The sequence below is a fragment of the Gossypium raimondii genome, chromosome 1 (genome assembly GCF_025698545.1).
Source record: "Gossypium raimondii isolate GPD5lz chromosome 1, ASM2569854v1, whole genome shotgun sequence".
NCBI classification, from domain to species: domain Eukaryota; kingdom Viridiplantae; phylum Streptophyta; class Magnoliopsida; order Malvales; family Malvaceae; genus Gossypium; species Gossypium raimondii.
This window is the reverse complement of record NC_068565.1, coordinates 28,369,215-28,386,818: the sequence shown is the minus strand read 5'-3', so window position 1 is coordinate 28,386,818 and position 17,604 is coordinate 28,369,215. Positions and strand designations below refer to the sequence as shown.

Below are 17,604 nucleotides of genomic sequence, written 5' to 3'. Positions count from 1 at the left end.
GTGCCTATATCATGTTTAGATTCTTATGCCTCCTAGGATTTTGCCTCAAGAAAGTTACTAAGTCAATTCTAAGAACTTAAACCTTCATGCATGTCTATTTTTAAGGAAATTAAATTTTCATGACAAATGACGACATAAGACCTAAGAACATAAAAGTATTCCATAACCTAAGATAACATAAAAAACTCAGATATAATCAGAAATCATGCTTGCATTTGAGTTAACTTATGAACAAATTTTTTTTGAACATCATTTTATTTCAACATACTTATGTGTAAACACTAAATCGTACTTAAGAAAAAATTAAAATTCATGCAAATTTTGCCTTACCCCCTTTAAAAAGAAGTAATGTCCTCATTATGTAAACAAAGTAATGAATGAGAACTAAACAACAGGTAGGATAGTAAGAAAAGAGAGGTGAGTCATGAACATTGCTTAAGTACCAAGTCTTTCTTAACAATCCAATCCTAGATGTGTTAATTCACATTATCACACTACTTCGCTTTTTATTAGAGAAGAGGCATTAAGTTTAATTTATTCATGTTTGCAAATTATTCAATTGATTTTATGCATAAATCAAAACATTCCTAAGTAAAAATATCCTAAAAATAATACCAAGAAAATGAAATAAAAGAAATCCCCCTTTTATTAGAGAAGAGGCAATGAGTTTAATTTATTCATGTTTGCGAATTATTCAATTGATTTTGTAACACCCCAAACCTGGCCTAGGAGTTATTGCCAAATGTGGCTTGTCACATTGAAGTGTCTTTCAAAAATCGAAATCATTGGTAAAAAAATTGTTTCTTAGTTTAAAATAAACCTCTTTATTGTTAATTAACAAATCAACTAGCCCAAGATGTTTGTCTTGTTATCTACTATTGTTATATAGGTTGATATAAAATCACGGAAGCTTTTGAATACTCTAAATTTTAAATTTCGTGTCTTTGAAAACAAAAATTATTTTGAAAATTCATCTTCTCCTAAACTAGCAGTTTAAAACAAGTAAGCAAAAACCCAATTAAAAATTTATACAAACATAAATGACCTTATTACATAAACAAAACCCAACACAAACTTTAAATTTAAACAAAAGCAAGTGTAGGACAACTGCAGTTGTGTGGCCACCTCCGAGTCCCTCGCAGCACCGACCCGCCTACAATTGGGGATTACCCGTACAGTTAAACAGAGGGGTAGGTTTATGAAAACTCAGTGTGTAATCCTTTAATAAGCAAACAGTCAATTAAATAATAGATAAATGAAGTTTGGGCCTAAGCCCGTTACAGTGACAGTCTAGTTCAGTGTGGGCCTAAGCCCTTTCCCGTAACAGTAAATGATTGGGCTTGAGCCCATCACAATGCCAGTAATCAGTAGGGCCTTTGCCCAATTTTAGTAATATTATCAGTGGGGCCTTAGCCCATAACAATAATAGATATCAGTCATGCAGTGAACAGTATGTAATATCATTAATCGATGTAGTAACAGTACAAAATCATTAATCAGTACAGATATGCAGTTAGAAATCCTACCCAATCCAACCTCTACACACCACTCCGTCCCGCCAAACACACCATGTGGGGATAAAATCAACCCACCCAGCCAGACACACTAAGATTAGCACCGGTTGCGGCACTAAGCAGTATTGCAGCAAAGATGCTAGTAAGATAAACAACATATAGCGATCAGTAGGTCCATAGTTGTTTTGGGCGACCCGTGCAACCTTATCAGTACTGTAAACTTCCTCCAAATATAACAACCCATCCCCATGCAATATATCGTGACATAATATCATACGTGTATGCAAAATGTCAAGCTCAATCATAGTCAAACATATCATAGAGCAAATCAATCATAGATAACATAAAGCCATAACTGTCATTTCATCTCCTAGGGGTATAACAGTCATTTTACCCTATGGGGATATTTCGGTCATTTTACCCTGTGGGGGTATTTCAGTCATTCTACCTTATGGGGGTATTTCGATCATTTTACTTATAGGGGTATTTCGATCAATTTACCTTATAAGGGGTATTTTGGTCATTTTACCCTATGCGGGTATTTTGGTCATTTTATCCTACGGGGGTATCATTATACCCTATGGGGGATGTCGGTCATTTTACCCTATGGGGGTATTTCGGTCGTTTTATCTTATGAGGGTATTTCAGTCATTCTACCCGATGGGGGTATTTCGATCATTTTACCCTATGGAGGTCTTTCGGTCATTTTACCTTATAGGGGTATTTCGATCATTTTACGCTATGAGGGTATTTTGGTCATTTTACCCTATGAGGTATTTCGGTCATTTTACCTTATGAGGGTATTTTGGTCATTTTACCTTTTGGGGGTATTTCAGTCATTTTACCCTATGAGGGTATTTCGGTGCAATCAATCTCTCAGGAAGTCCACAGTCACCTCGAGCGAGTCACGTAACCTAAATGGTCAAACAGTAAAAATGAGCCAAAGGCCCGTTACTCGGCCCAAGTAGGCCCACACGCTTGTGCGGCCCGTTCAGCCCAAATTTTGCCACGGCTATGAGATCTACTTAGCCTAGTTTAGTATTTACCACAAATCGTGGATTTCATCCGTGTGGGGCCCACAAACCCAATGAGCCCACACAACCCATTTTAGCCCAACGTGGCCAGTTACGGCCTAAGCCCATAGAGACACTCATGGAGGCCTTTACAGTTTATCACCCATGGTTCATGGACTTGGCTTACCACACGAGCGATCGCACCCTCGTGTGGTCTCAACGTCGTATTTCGGCTTTTCAACTTTTTCCGTTCTACAATTATAGTGAGGTGGTTACACACCTGTGCGATTTGCAGATTTCCTTTGTTCCGAACACTCTTATTCGAAAATCAATGATCATCGCACCCTTGGTTCCTAGGCAATGTGCCAATCAACCTCGACCACCATCAGTTAGGAATAGAAGCAATGTAGGTTGGAGAAAATGACGAAAACCTTGAAAACCTCGCCGATCTCCCATCGAGAAAAAGGAACAAATGAGATGATATATATCTCTCCATAACAACAACCTCCCCAAATCTCAATATTCTCTCCTCAAATCTCTCCAAATATCCCTCCTCAATTCTCTCTATGACTAGTTCAAACTCCATTCAATAGTATTTTAATCCAACTCTACCACCCACATGAATTAGGCAGCAAAATAAATACTCCCTTTTTTGATGTGTCACCACTCGAACCTAAACCCCATGTACAGTCCACACGCCCCTTACCACTAGACCAACAACTCCTTTGTATCATATTTTAACCACAATAATTTAAGGACGTACTATCTAGATCTAAGGATTTTATTCACTTAAAATAAAAATTTTGCATAAGCCAAGGCTTGAACCCCTGACTTCTTAGACACTTCCAAACACTCCTAAATCACTTAACCACTGAAGCAGACATTCATTTATGTCACTTCCTTGCACAACTAAATATTTATATGCAATTTCCTAAAGGTTCCCTTGTTCAAAACCTATTTCTTCTAGTCTCAAAATTTGAGGTGTTACAATTCACCCCTCCTCAAAGAAATTTCATCCTCGAAATTTCCAATTATCATATCAGTCGCATAACCCAGACTCCACCACTACGCTTCTGCTGCCTAGTTCCAAATTAGGTATATGGCCAAACGACGGGGATCCAACTCGAACACCTCTACGTCCTCTACCATGGCCTATTGTATTTCGTTCGTGTGTACCTCTTGTGCTCATATCAAATAACGTATTATCAGTTTAAGAAGTTTTATGTATCAGTTTGTAATTCCAGTAATTATTAACAGATGTCTTATGAAAAGAAGTAATCAGAGTTTTGTTTTCGCAAATTAAGGTCTCTCTACAGTTTCCAGTTTCCTACAGTCTCAGTTTACTCTAACTAATGAGTTTCAGTACAGTCCTACTATCTATAGTCGTCTCTCAGTGTATTTCAGTTCAAGCAGTCTATAGTATAAAGAAAACGTACAGATTCGGCGTTGGAGACTCGTGTGCCACACTTGTAAACCTTCCAAAACACTTCAAGAATAGTTTTTCAGAAATTTTAAATATTTTCAAAACCCATTCCACAGTCGAGTTTTGCAACTTAGCTCTGATACCACTAAATGTAACACCCTAAACCCGGCCTAGGAGTTATGGCCGAATATGGCATGCCACATTGAAGTGTCTTTCGAAAATCAGACTCGTTGGTAAAAAAATTGTTTCTAAGTTTAAAATAAAACCCTTTATTGTTAATTAACAAGTCAAGTAGCCCAAAACATTTGCCTTGTTATCTACTATTGTTATATAGCTTGATCTAAAATCATGGAAACTTTTGAATACTTTAAAGTTTAAATTTCGTGTCTTTGAAAACAATAATTATTTTGAAAAATCGTCTTCTCCTAAACTAGTAGTTTAAAATAAGTAAGAAAAATCCCAATTAAAAATTTAGACAAGCATAAATGACCTTATTACATAAACAAAACCCAATACAAACTTTAAATTTAAATAAAAGAAAGTGTAGAACAGCTGCAGTTGTGTGGCCACCTCTGAGCCCTTCACAACACTGAACCGCCTACAACTGGGATTACTTTTACAGTTAAACAGAGGGGTGAGTTTACGAAAACTCAGTGTGTAATCCCCTAATAAGAAAATAGTCAATTAAATAGTAGATAAATGCAGTATAGGCCTGAGCCCGTTCCAGTAACAGTCCAGTTTAGTGTGGGTTTAAGCCCTTTCTGGTAACAGTAAATGATTGGGCTTAAGCCCAGCACAATGGCAGTAATCTGTAGGGCCTTTGCCCAATTTCAGTAATATTATCAATGGGGCCTTAGCCCATAACAGTAATAGATATCAGTCATGTAGTGAACAGTATGTAATATCATTAATCAATGAAGTAACAGTACAAAATCATTAATCAATGCAGATATGCAGCTAGAAATCCTACCCAATCCAGCCTCTACACACCACTTCGTCCCGCCAAACACACCATGTGGGGATAAAATCAACCCACCCAGCCAAACACACCAAGATTAGCACCGGTTACGGTATTAAGCAGTACTGCAGCAAAGCTGCTAGTAAGATAAACGACATATAGTGATCAGTAGGTCCACAGTCGTCTTGGGCGACCCGTGTAACCTTATTAGTACGGTACACTTCCTCTAAATATAACAACCCATCCCCATGCAATATATCGTGACATAATATCATAAGTGTATGCAAAATGTCATACTCAATCATAGTCATACATATCATAGAGCAAATAAATCATACATAACATAAAGCCATAACAGTCATTTCATCTCCTAAGGGTATAACAGTCATTTTACCCTATGGGGGTATTTCGGTCATTTTACCCTATAGCGATATTTTAGTCATTTTACCCTATAGGGTATTTTAGTCATTTTACCCTATGAGGGTATTTTGGTTATTTTACCCTATGGGGGTATTTCGATCATTGTACCCTATGGGGTATTTCAGTCATTCTACCCTATAAGGGTATTTCGGTCATTTTACCCTATTAGGGTATTTCAGTCATTCTACCCTATGGGGTATTTCGATCATTTTACCCTATGAGGGTATTTCGGTCATTTTACCCTATGGGTGTATTGCGGTCATTTTACCCTATGGGGATATTTCAGTCATTTTACCCTATGGGGTTATTTCAATTATTCTACTCTATAGGGGTATTTCGATTATTCTACCCTATGGGGGTATTTCGGTCATTTTACCTTATGAGGGTATTTCAGTCATTTTACCCTATAAGGGTATTTTGGTCATTCTACCCTATGGGGGTATTTCAGTCATTTTACCCTGTGGGGGTATTTCGGCCCAACGTGGCCCATTACGGCCTAAGCCCATGGAAACGGTCATGGAGGCTTCTACAGTTTATCACCCATGGTTCGTGGGTTTGGCTTACCACAGGAGCGATCGCACACTCGTGTGAACTCAACGCTGTATTTAAGCTTTTTGGCTTTTTTCATTCTATAGTTACAGTGGGGTGGTTACACACCTGTTGCGATTTGCAAATTCCCTTTATTCTGAACACTCTTATTCCGAAAATCAATGATCATCTCACCCTTGGTTCCCAGGCAATGTGCCAATCAACCTCGACCACCATTAGTTAGGAATGGAAGCAACCTTGCCGATCTCCCATCGAGAAAAAGGAACAAATGAGATGATATATATCTCTCCATAATAACAACCTCCCCAAATCCCAATATTCTCTCCTCAAATCTCTCTATGACCAGTTCAAACTCTCTTTAATAGTATTTTAATCCAACTCTACCTCCCACACGAATTAGGCAGCAAAATAAATACTCCTTTTTTTGATGCCTCACCACTCGAACCTTAAACCCCATGTACAGTCCACACGCCTCTTACCACTAGACCAACAACTCCTTTGTATCATATTTTAACCACAATAATTTAAGGACGTACTATCTAGATCTAAGGATTTTATTCACTTAAAATAAAAATTTTTGCATAAGCCAAGGCTTGAACCCCTGACTTCTTAGACACTTCCAAACACTCCTAAATCACTTAACCACTGAAGCAGACATTCATTTATTTCATTTCCTTGCACAACTTAACATTTATGTGCAGTCTCCTAACTGGTCCCTTGTTCAAAACCTATTTTCTCTAGGCCCAAAACTCGGGGTGTTATAGATTTTATGCATAAAACAAAACACTCCTAAGTAAAAATATCCTAAAAATAATACTAAGAAAACGAAATAAAAGAAATCCATCCCCTTTTTTTCCAAGACTGCTACAGTGTGGGAAAGTGATGCTGTGGTGAAGGGAAGGGGCAGCGAATGTTGGATATTTTTCTCCTCATCATTGTTCTGGGCCTTTCGCCCACAACTGCAAAATTTTTTTTATCTGTATTGAAATAAAATTTTGACAGAAATAAACTGATTAAACCTTGGGCCAACTTGACCCTTTCATTGAACATAAAACTAAAAAATGAAAATAAACATGAAATTGAAAACAAAAATTAGAATTCCTTGTAGGCTACATAGAAAAATTTTCTCAAAAAATTACATTAAATTAAGTTCCCAAGAAAGGTTGGAGGGGTCACAAATGGTCCCACTTAAGTTCCAATCTCCTTAGAAAGAATTAATTTAATGTACTAATTTAAGAAATTTTTTCTAATCATGCCATTTATTCAAATGAGAGAAAAAATGAAAATAAATTAACAATAGAGAAAGTGAAGAGAACTCTCTCAATGTTATTGATGATTGTCACCTACAAAGGTGATGTCAATCGACCATTTATAACACCAACCGTATCCATCTAGAAAGAAGATATAATGTGGCCTGAAAATTATATTCAATATGTGATCAAAGAATAGCAGTGGGAGATGGTCTTTCTGCTTTGCTTTGCTCAATTTCCTATCATTCATACAAATCTGCCTACTGGTGATGATCCCTAACAAAATCAGCTCATTTTCTGTTATACCTTATTTCTTTGGTAGAAGTTCCATCCACTGAATGTCATAGATGGGATCCATGATCCTTGCTTTTAACCATTGGGAATCGAGTTTCCTAGGATCAAATACTCGAGACTGGATCAATCTCTTCTATCCCTCGATAGAACTATTTTCAGTATCTAATGGACTTTTCAAAATCGTTAAGTCTAAATCGAGTGACTTTTCTCTTGATGGGTTGGGTTTCTTGTACTCATGTGATGATAGTTCTAATGATTTGAACTGAGCTTTTGAATTGAATCCTTCCGAGTTATCTTCCAAACATGTTTTATCCTCATCTTGATGTGGAAAGTCAGATGAAATACCTTTCAATGGATCATTGTATTCTAATTTTGCAGGTACCAGTGGATCTTCCTTGGAGACAGTAGAACAATCTTCAACCTCATCAAGAGATCTTATGGCCTTAATTATATTAAAGGTCATCTGTTTATCTTAATCTTGCATGGTGAGTTCACCTTTCTGTACATTGATTATCGTCCTGTCGGTTGTCAAGAAAGTCCTTCTTAGGATGATTGGTACTTGTTTATCTACTTCAAAATCTAAGATAATAAAGTTAACAGGAAATATTAATTTATCAACACGTACCAACACATCCTTGATCTTTCCTTCTGGGTATGCCAAAGATCGATTCACCATTTGGAGTGAACCTGTAGTCGGTCTGACCTTACCAATACCTAATCATCTAAACATAGACATAGACATCAAGTTGATACTCGATCCTAAATCGCACAAAGCCTTACCACAATAAGGTTCTCCAATATTGCAAAGTATGGTGAAAGTTTTTGGATCCTTCAACTTAGGAGGCAACTTGTTCTAAAAAAATAGGCTACATTCTATAGTTAGGGTTAGAGTTTCAAATTCCCCAAGCCTTCTCTTCTTAGATAGAAATTCCTTCATAGCTTTTGCATAGTTCGACATTTGCTCCAAATCTTCCACCAATAAAATGTTGATACGTAGCTATTTTAACACATCCAATATTCTCTTGAGTTGAGTATCCTGTTGTTGCTAATGTTGCTAGAGTCTTGGAGGATATGGAGGTTGTGGAACTTTGACTTGGAATGGACAGCTCTTTTGAGGTAATATATCTGCATCTAACGAAGGTGTTAGCTTATCAGAATTCATTAGTTTAGATTTTACCTCTTCAGAATTAGCAGAGTCTGGCTTCTGTGGTACATGAATTTTAACTGTTTGTTAATTTTCCTTTTTCTTGAGAGGTTCATCTTCAACCTGAACTTACTTGGGTTCCAAAGTCCTTCCATTTTGTAAAGTAACCACTTTGCAATTCTCTTACCCAGTTTTCTTAGGTTCTTCATGTCATTGGACAAAGCTCCTTGTGGTCTATTTCGAAGTTCGTTGCAAACTGCCCCATCTGGTTCTCCAAATTTCTCAAAGTTACATCATTTTTCGCCATATATGCTTCAAATAAGTTCTCAACATTATTAGAAGACTCAACTGTTGAAGGATTTTCTATGTTGCTTGGTACAACACCTTGGGGTTTGCTTCTAAGCTCATTACCTAATTGTCCCACTTGATTTTCTAGTTTCTCTAATGTTGTTGCTTGGCCTTGAATCAGAGCATCATTTTTAGCAATATATGCCTTCAACAAATTCTCCAAATTATTGGAAAGTTCAACTTGCGGTGATTTTTGAACTTGTTGATTGAAACCAAGAGGTTGATTTGATCGATGTTGCATGTAATTATTGTTCAATTCATCTCCTTGGTAGTCGATTGGTGGCTAAGCTGCAACATAATTTAAATTGTTAGTAGTAAAGTATTTCAACGTTGAAGAGATAGAAGATACTTGAGTTGAGAGTGAAGTAAGGGCATCTACTTCATGTACTCCGACTACTCATCTTCATGAAGCTGCTTTTTTTGTCGGCCACTAGTAATTGTTACTAGGTATTCTCTTAATGGTCTCGTAAACCTCATTATAAGTCTTGTACATTGAGACCATTATAAAATGTTTCAAATTGGATGCAATGCGGAATCCCGTGGTGAAGGCATCTATGAAATAACTCCTTGAATCTTTTCCACACCTCGTATAGGGACTCGTCATCCAATTGTTGAAAAGTGGCGATCTCATTCCGCAACTTAGCATTTTTGCTAGGTGGGAAATACTTTACTAGAAAGTGTTTAGCTAATTCTTACCAAGTTGATATTGAATGAGGTGGCAACGAATTAAGCCATGCTCGGGCTCTATCTTGCAACGAGTACGTAAACAACTTCAACCTCAACGTGTCTTTACTTTCACCGGGCATATTAAAGGAATCATTCAACTCCATAAATAATCGAAGGTAAGATGTGGATCTTCTGTGGGCATTCCACTGTATTGGCCTATTATTTGAAGTATCTGAAACATCACAGGCTTCAATTCAAACTACGGTGCCTCAATCAAGTTATTATGAACCTTAATTTGTTCTGGGTCGGATATAAATTAAGCATGCATTTTCAATTATTGTGTCTATTAGCCACCATCTGGGTTAGACTAATGAACTAATTCTAATGCATTCAATCACATTTTAATTAATGAAATACATGCATGATTTTAATTGAAAACATGACCGACTGAGACACAGAACATCATAACATCATTTAAATAAACTTTATTGAATTGATGCAATCATCCTAGCTAAACATAATTAAGCTACCATTGTTGATGAAAAAACAACAAAGCAATTTGTAAACATATTGAATAATTAAGAAAGAGCAAAACGGAAGAAGAAACTCTTTGATAAGCATAGTCACTAATCGTGGAGGCTTCCTCCAATTCTCACAGCTGCTTGTGACACCCCAAACCCGACCAGGATGGACCGACCCGAATTCGAAGCGTTACATTAGCCACCTAAGTGACTCCCAGACTAATAACCATCCAAGATGCACCCCGACCTTATAACACCTCAATCTTATCTAAATATTAGTTATTTATTAATGTGGAAGCAAATTATGAGCCAATTTTAAACTTTTCCTAGGTAATTTAACTTAAGGGCATTTTTGTCATTTTACCACCTATAGTATAACTTAACCCAATTTTAGATCTAAACATTTACTGACCTTCTTTTAGTCAAAATTATGCAAGCCTAAAAATTTTAGCTTAAATTGAGTTCGTTTGCTATGCCTAATTCAAGTTTTACTATTATGGACTAAATTGTAACAAATACAAAATATCGGGACCTATTCTGAGTTAGAAATTAAGTGTTTTTATATCGAAGTTTACCATTATGAGACTAATCCTAAAATTTTACCAATTTTATCATCTAGGGCTCTAATTAGACTAATCAATTTTCAAGACTAAATTGTAACATAAAAAAATTAGAATACCAATTTAAAAGACAAAAATTCAAACCCCCAAAAACCCACACGGTCGTGTGTCATTAAACGACCGTGTTTACATCAGAAAAAATTTTAGGCAGATCGCACATGCCCGTATGGAAATCCCACATGCCCGTGTGTGATAGCTCCAGTTTCCACAAGCTCGTGTCACTTACCCATATGCTTGTGTGCAACCCCTCACACACCCATGTGGGCAGGCACACACACGTGTGAAAACCACTACACCTATTTTTGCAAAAAAACTCATTTTAGAACTCGATTTTGCATATTTAAACGGTCAATTTAACCCGATTTAATTACAATTAACTAACATACATATACACACAACTTCAATTGAATTTATTGACATCAATTAGGCCTCAATTAAATAGAATTAGGCAATTAATTTCATGCACATCAAACACCGAATAAATCAAACAAGTGGCGTACCTTAGTCGCTGGTAAACCACTCCATGGAAGCTTCATTTAAACAATCGTTAGTATAAATTTCATGCTTCACACACCGTGTTATCAAGCAACAATACGCTGTGTTATCTAACATGCATCCAAATTATCATATAACCATCCAAAATAAATGTCCAATGTCCAATGTCCAATGTCTAAAGTCCAATTACAATAAAAATCAACCTAATTTTCGGGAGTTCCACAATGCCCAATTACAGTCTCTAAAATGTATAATAAAGTCTCTACCAAGCCTAAATCTCTTTGAACTCTCTTGCTCGGCTCCTCGGCTCCTCAATCCTGACGATTATCTGCACAAATTGTGAGGGTGCGAGCTTTAAAAAGCTCAGTGAATGTTAAGAAAAATGACTAGTAAATTAATGTCCAATTCATGCTTAATGCACAATCAATTATTCACCAATTGTCAGCCAAATAATTAAACATGTCAATTTAATTTCCATAAGCATTTTAAATACGAAAAATCAATTATTCACGGCTTTCAATCATCAATTGATATAGCAACAATCACATATAAATACATTGGCATACACTTCTCATGACTTAATCGAGTGATCATACATAGGATAAATGGATTTTTGAACTCCCACAAATATCAAATACAGTCTACAGAGTTGAGCGGGCCAAAGCACACGCTCCCTTATAGTTCCTCAAATAACCTATTGAGTGGAGACTCTTGCTCAACACTCCCTTATCTACTCCAAACAATAGTCCACCTAGAGTCATATGCTCACAATGTCATAAATAAAGGTGAGTTCGCACAAATACTATGGCATGCCAACTATATCCAATGGATCCACTATGCATGTTGCCAATATATTCAGTCAAACATAGCATATAAATTAGTTATTATTGTGTTCAATTTAATGTGACAAGATGCTTATGTGGAACTTGTAACATAGCCATTTAACATCCAATTAAATCAAGTAATTCATTTGCCAATTTTCTATATTCAATTACCAATTGTAACACCAACATATCATGATAAAAAAATTTAGTACACATGCTTTAAATCATCCTTAAGATTAATCTAATTAAATAGCACAACACCCAAAAGCTTACTTACCATTTTTTTTCCAATACAAATTCAAATTTTGCACATTTAATACCAATCTTGCAAAATCAACCATTCAACCATAATTAATTAATTGAAATTATTAATTAACCTACTAATTAAACATAATTAAGGGTCAATTTCCCAAATCACCCCTAGAAACACTCACCACACAATTTTATTCTATCACAACAAGTGATCAACTAAGTAATTCCAAGCTTCAATTCAAGTTATCTCAGTCTTCTTCAAGATTCCGAGCTTCAACAGAGGTAAAGTAGACATTACATTTTTCCAATGCTATAATAAACACAAATTTTAATTAACTATACTAATTGAAATTCTCTCACAAAGATACCTTACTAGATTTGTAACATCAAGTCGAAAACTCAATTCCTCACAAATTCGATCTCTCCAGGCCTCCTAATCACTTCCAAACATTAATACTAGACCAAATACACATATACTAAGAATCAATTTCACAAAAATCTGAAAAACTGGTTCATGAAGATGATGAAATTCAGATTTCTTGAAATTACCTGACAAATCATGTTTAATCTTGATAACTAAGACCCAAAACCTTTTAATAGATCCATTTTGAATTGGAACATCCATTGATTTGTGGATTTCCTCTCAAAATTCAAGATCCACCATCAAAGAACCATGTGTTCTTGGAAGAAGATGACATTTAAAAATATTTTAATTGACTCTCAAATCATGTAAAAATGTTTCTAATCTTTATAAAAAAAAGTTTAGGATTGAAGATTACCTTTGATTTGCTCTAAATTCATTGATTGAAAATCTTGATTTAAGAAGCTTGAGACATTTCAAAATGTTTTTGGCTACTTTTGAGAATAATTTCAGGTGAATTGAGAGAGTATTTGAGAAGAAAATTAGTTAGATCTATCCTTTGATGATAGATCTTTAAAACCATGCAAAGAAAATTAATTTTATAGTTCTCTAATCTAATGTAAATGGTGTGAAAATTAGGCTAGATGTATCGTGTTTAAAACTGAAACAATCCACCAGAAATTTAAAAATTGGGAAATTTGCCTAATGGCCACTCCCACATTTTCCTTACTTTACCAATTGATCCTTTCCTTTCAAAATTATGAACTTTAAGGTTTATTTTCCAAATAAGTACTACAAAATTTCCCTTATTTTACAATTAAATCTTATTTAATTAATATTTAAATTTAACTCAAATTAACCCCCAATAAAAATTATTTTAAAATTTTTTCTTGACCCAAATTAATTATTCTCACTAATAATTATTTAATTACTTTAAAATTAATTTTCCAAAAATATTTTTATTTTTTGGATTATTGTTTAATCGATTTTAGATGAAATTAACCTCCTAAAATAAATTAAAAATGATTAGAAACCCCATAAATTCCTAGTTTCACATTCGGAACCTGAAAAAATATACCTGAAACTGCTAGACCCGGTTTAGGGATATTACATGCTATTCCAAAAACTACTCCTCAAGGTGGCCAACCAATAGAGTAATTTCTCAAGGATTTGCTAGTTAAGAGAAATATGGATATTTATGCGTGGAAAGAAAGAAAGTAAATGAGAACATGAAATGAGAGTGAGGGATGAATGATGTTTGAGAAATAAGGAATGATTAAGGGATGATTGTTGAGGGATGTAGAAGGTAGTATTTATAGTGGATGGATGGCTAGTATGTTTGCTAAAAATAGCTTAAAATCCCTTAGGTTTCTGACACCCATGGCTAGCCATAATTTGTGGAGATAGGGGGTTATTTAATTTCTTGATGCATGCATGAAATCATGCTTGAATCAAGCAAGGTGGTGGACAGTTTCAAGGGTAAAGTTTGTGTGCTGATTTTTGATTTATTTGCAATTGTAAGGACCTCAAATAAATCTCTCAAAAGTTTATTTTGAGCTTCCCAAATGCCCTTCCCGAATTGGGCTTCATTTTCCCTTATTTGGATGAGTTGATGGCCCAAATGCTTGCCAGACTTGTTCATTAATTATACCAACTTTAATTGGATCAAATTAATTTCTTCATTACCCAATTTTCCTTGCCTTTGTCGTCCATGTAGAGTGAATTTGGCCCATGTTCATGTAGCTTTAATAAATAAGCTATTCATAAGTCTTTGGTCCAACTACAAAAAAGAAATCAAGATTAGTATATAGCATAAAATAATTAAATTATGTATAAATTTAATACAAAATAGCACAAAATTGCATTCTTTATCAAATCATGTCCATTATCTTAATCTGAACAAAATTCACCTAATTAATTTTTAAATACTCAGAATTAATAATAATTTAAGTAAAAATGTGTCATAAGTTACTAAAAGAACCTATATAACTTAGAGTCTACAATGCCTGTAACACCCCAAACCCAGGCTAGACGTTATGGCTGAATCCGGAGATGTCACAAGGTAGGGATTTTGGAAACAGTGATATTTTGATAAGCTTTGTTTAGACGTTTGATAAAGCACCAAAGTTTTATAATTGTTACTGAAAGCATTATTTAATTAAATCATTCGTGAAAACATAATCTACTGCGGAAGTTTTTAGAAATTGTTGTATTTTGGAAATCTAGTTCGTGTGTGCAGAAAATCCTTTACTTTTTTCAAATCGTGATTATAAAAGTTAAGTCTCCTCCAAACCAAAATAAAAGTCCAACAGTCTAGAAAGTCCATTTTTTTTACAAAACTCCCAGAAATAATCCTTACAGTTAATTAAAAACCTTTATTTAAAGTCTGCTCATAATCTAGTGGTCACCGCGAGACTCCACTGTATCGATCCGCCTAAGTCTTTGGATTACCTAAATAGAACAAATAGACGGAAGTGAGTTTTCGTGAACTCAGTGTGTAACCCAACAGAAATAGACATGCTAATCATACAGAAGTCAAATATACAGTCAGATTCAGATTCAGATCTAAGTGTGTAACTCTAGAGGTAGCTCCAATTGATATGCAACCGGCCCCACACGCTTCAGAATTCAATACGACCCGATGAACCTAAGGCTCAACTTGCCCTTCCAACCAAACCTCAAAACTTTCTTTCACGGAGAAAACTTAAGGAAAACAAAGTCACCCACAGAGAATTGATATCTCTCATCTTCAAATTTGCATAAGACTTCTGTTTATTAGAAGCCGCCTTTAGACGATCCCGAATTAGTTTAACTTTATCTGCAGTCTCGAAAACCAACTCAAGACCCAAAACTCGACGCTCACCCAACTCAGTCCAACATAGCAGAGTACGACACTTACGACCATACAAGGCCTCGTAAGGTGCCATCTGGATGCTAGACTGGAAACTGTTATTGTAGGTAAACTCAGCTATCGGCAGAAAATCTTCCCAACTACCTTGAAAATCTATCACACAACTTCGAAGCATATCCTTTAGTATTTGAATCACCCGCTCAGATTAATCATCGGTTTGAGGATTGAATACAATACTAAAGTCTAATCTCGAACCCAGAGCCTCACGTAGTTTCTTTCAGAACCGAGAAGTGGAGCGAGGATCTCTATTAAAAATTATCGAAACAGGAACCCCATGCAGTTTTACAATATCAGAAATATGTAGCTTTGCTAACTTTTGTAGAGAGTAGTCTGTTCGAATCAGAATAAAATTAGCGGACTTGGTCAATCTATCTGTGATGACCCAAACAAAATCTTACTTAGTGGGTGTTAAGGGCAACCCACTAACGAAGTCCATCGTCACTCGTTCCCATTTCCATAAGGGAATCTTAACAGGTTGTAACAAACTCGAAGGCAGCTGATGCTCAGCCTTAACTTGCTGGCACGTTAGACAATGAGTAACAAAATCCATAACCACACATTTTAAACCTGACCACCAGTACAGTTTGCGGAGATCGCGATACATTTTATTACCACCAGGATGCATAGCATAAGGGCTACTATACGCCTCCCTCAGAATAGACTGCTTCAGATCAGAGTCATTTGGTACACAAATCCGACCTAAAAAACACAAGACTCCATCCTTATTCAGTCTAAAATCAGAAGTACTACCTCTCAATCTAACAGAATTGCAAACCCAAAGACCCATACCCTAACTGCTTATCCCGAATCTGAACAATCCAAGTCAGCTTAACTTGCAGCTCGACTAACAGATCTCCATCATCAAACAAACTAAGACGAGTGAACATTGCTTTCAAATCAGTCATCGCTCTACAACTAAGAGCATTGGCCTTACCAGGATGATACTCTATAATGCAATCATAATCTTTGAGTAGCTCAACCCATCGATGATGTCTAAGATTCCACTCCTTCTGAGTAAGGAGGTACTTGAGGCTCTTGTGATCAATGTAGATGATACACCTCTCATCGTACAGATAGTGCCTCCAGGTTTTTAACCCAAAAACCACAGTAGCCAACTTGAGATCATGTGTCGGATAATTCCCTTTGTGTGTCTTAAGCTGACAGGATGCATAAGCCACAGCCTTACCATCTTGTATCAGTACACAACCCAAACCAACGTGTGATGCATCACTATAGACCACAAACTCTTTACCTAATTCAAGTTTTATTAGAACAAGAACCTGAGTCAGAACAGACATTAGCTTCCCGAAGCTCGATTGTTGCGCATCAGTCTAGACAAATGAAACACCCTTACGCAGAAGCTTAGTCAAAAGAGATGCAATTAATGAGAACCCTTCGACAAATTGCTAATAATATCCCGCAAGTCCTAGAAAACTGCGGATCTCAGATACATTCTTATGCTGTTTCCAATCAAGCACCGCCTCAATCTTTCTAGGATCAACTTAGATCCCCTCAACAGAAACTTCGAGCCCTAGAAAAGTTACCTCACACAACCAGAACTAACACTTGCTCAACTTAGCGTAGAGCTATTTCTTTCTGAGTATCTAAAACACTACTCTTAGATGCTCATCATGCTTATCCTCAATCTTAGTGTAAACCAAAATATCGTCAACGAAGACCATGAAGAACTGATCTAGATACTGCTGAAACACTCAGTTCATCAAATTCATGAATGTAGCTGGGGAATTTATCAAACCAAAGGGCATAACTAGGAACTCGTAGTGCCCATAATGAGTCCTAAATGTCATCTTATGAACATCTATTTCCTTAAACCTAAGCTGATGATACCCAGAATGGAGATCTATTTTTGAGAACACAGAAGCCCCTTGAAACTGATCAAACAAATCGTCGATCCTTGAAAGTGGATACTTATTATTCACAGTCAGTTTATTCAAACTGCCGGTAGTCGATGCACATCCTCATGGTACCATCTTTTTTCTTTACAAACAAAACCGGTGCCCCTACGGAGACACACTAGGAT

At 36.0% G+C, this 17,604-nt stretch overlaps 1 non-coding gene across 1 annotated transcript; it reads left to right on the top strand.

The window, feature by feature from the left end:
• Positions 1 to 9,447: 9,447 nt before the first annotated feature.
• LOC128032771 (small nucleolar RNA R71) lies at positions 9,448 to 9,553 on the top strand. Its single transcript, XR_008189090.1, has one exon. It is a non-coding gene; the product is annotated as a small nucleolar RNA R71 (small nucleolar RNA).
• Positions 9,554 to 17,604: the final 8,051 nt, after the last annotated feature.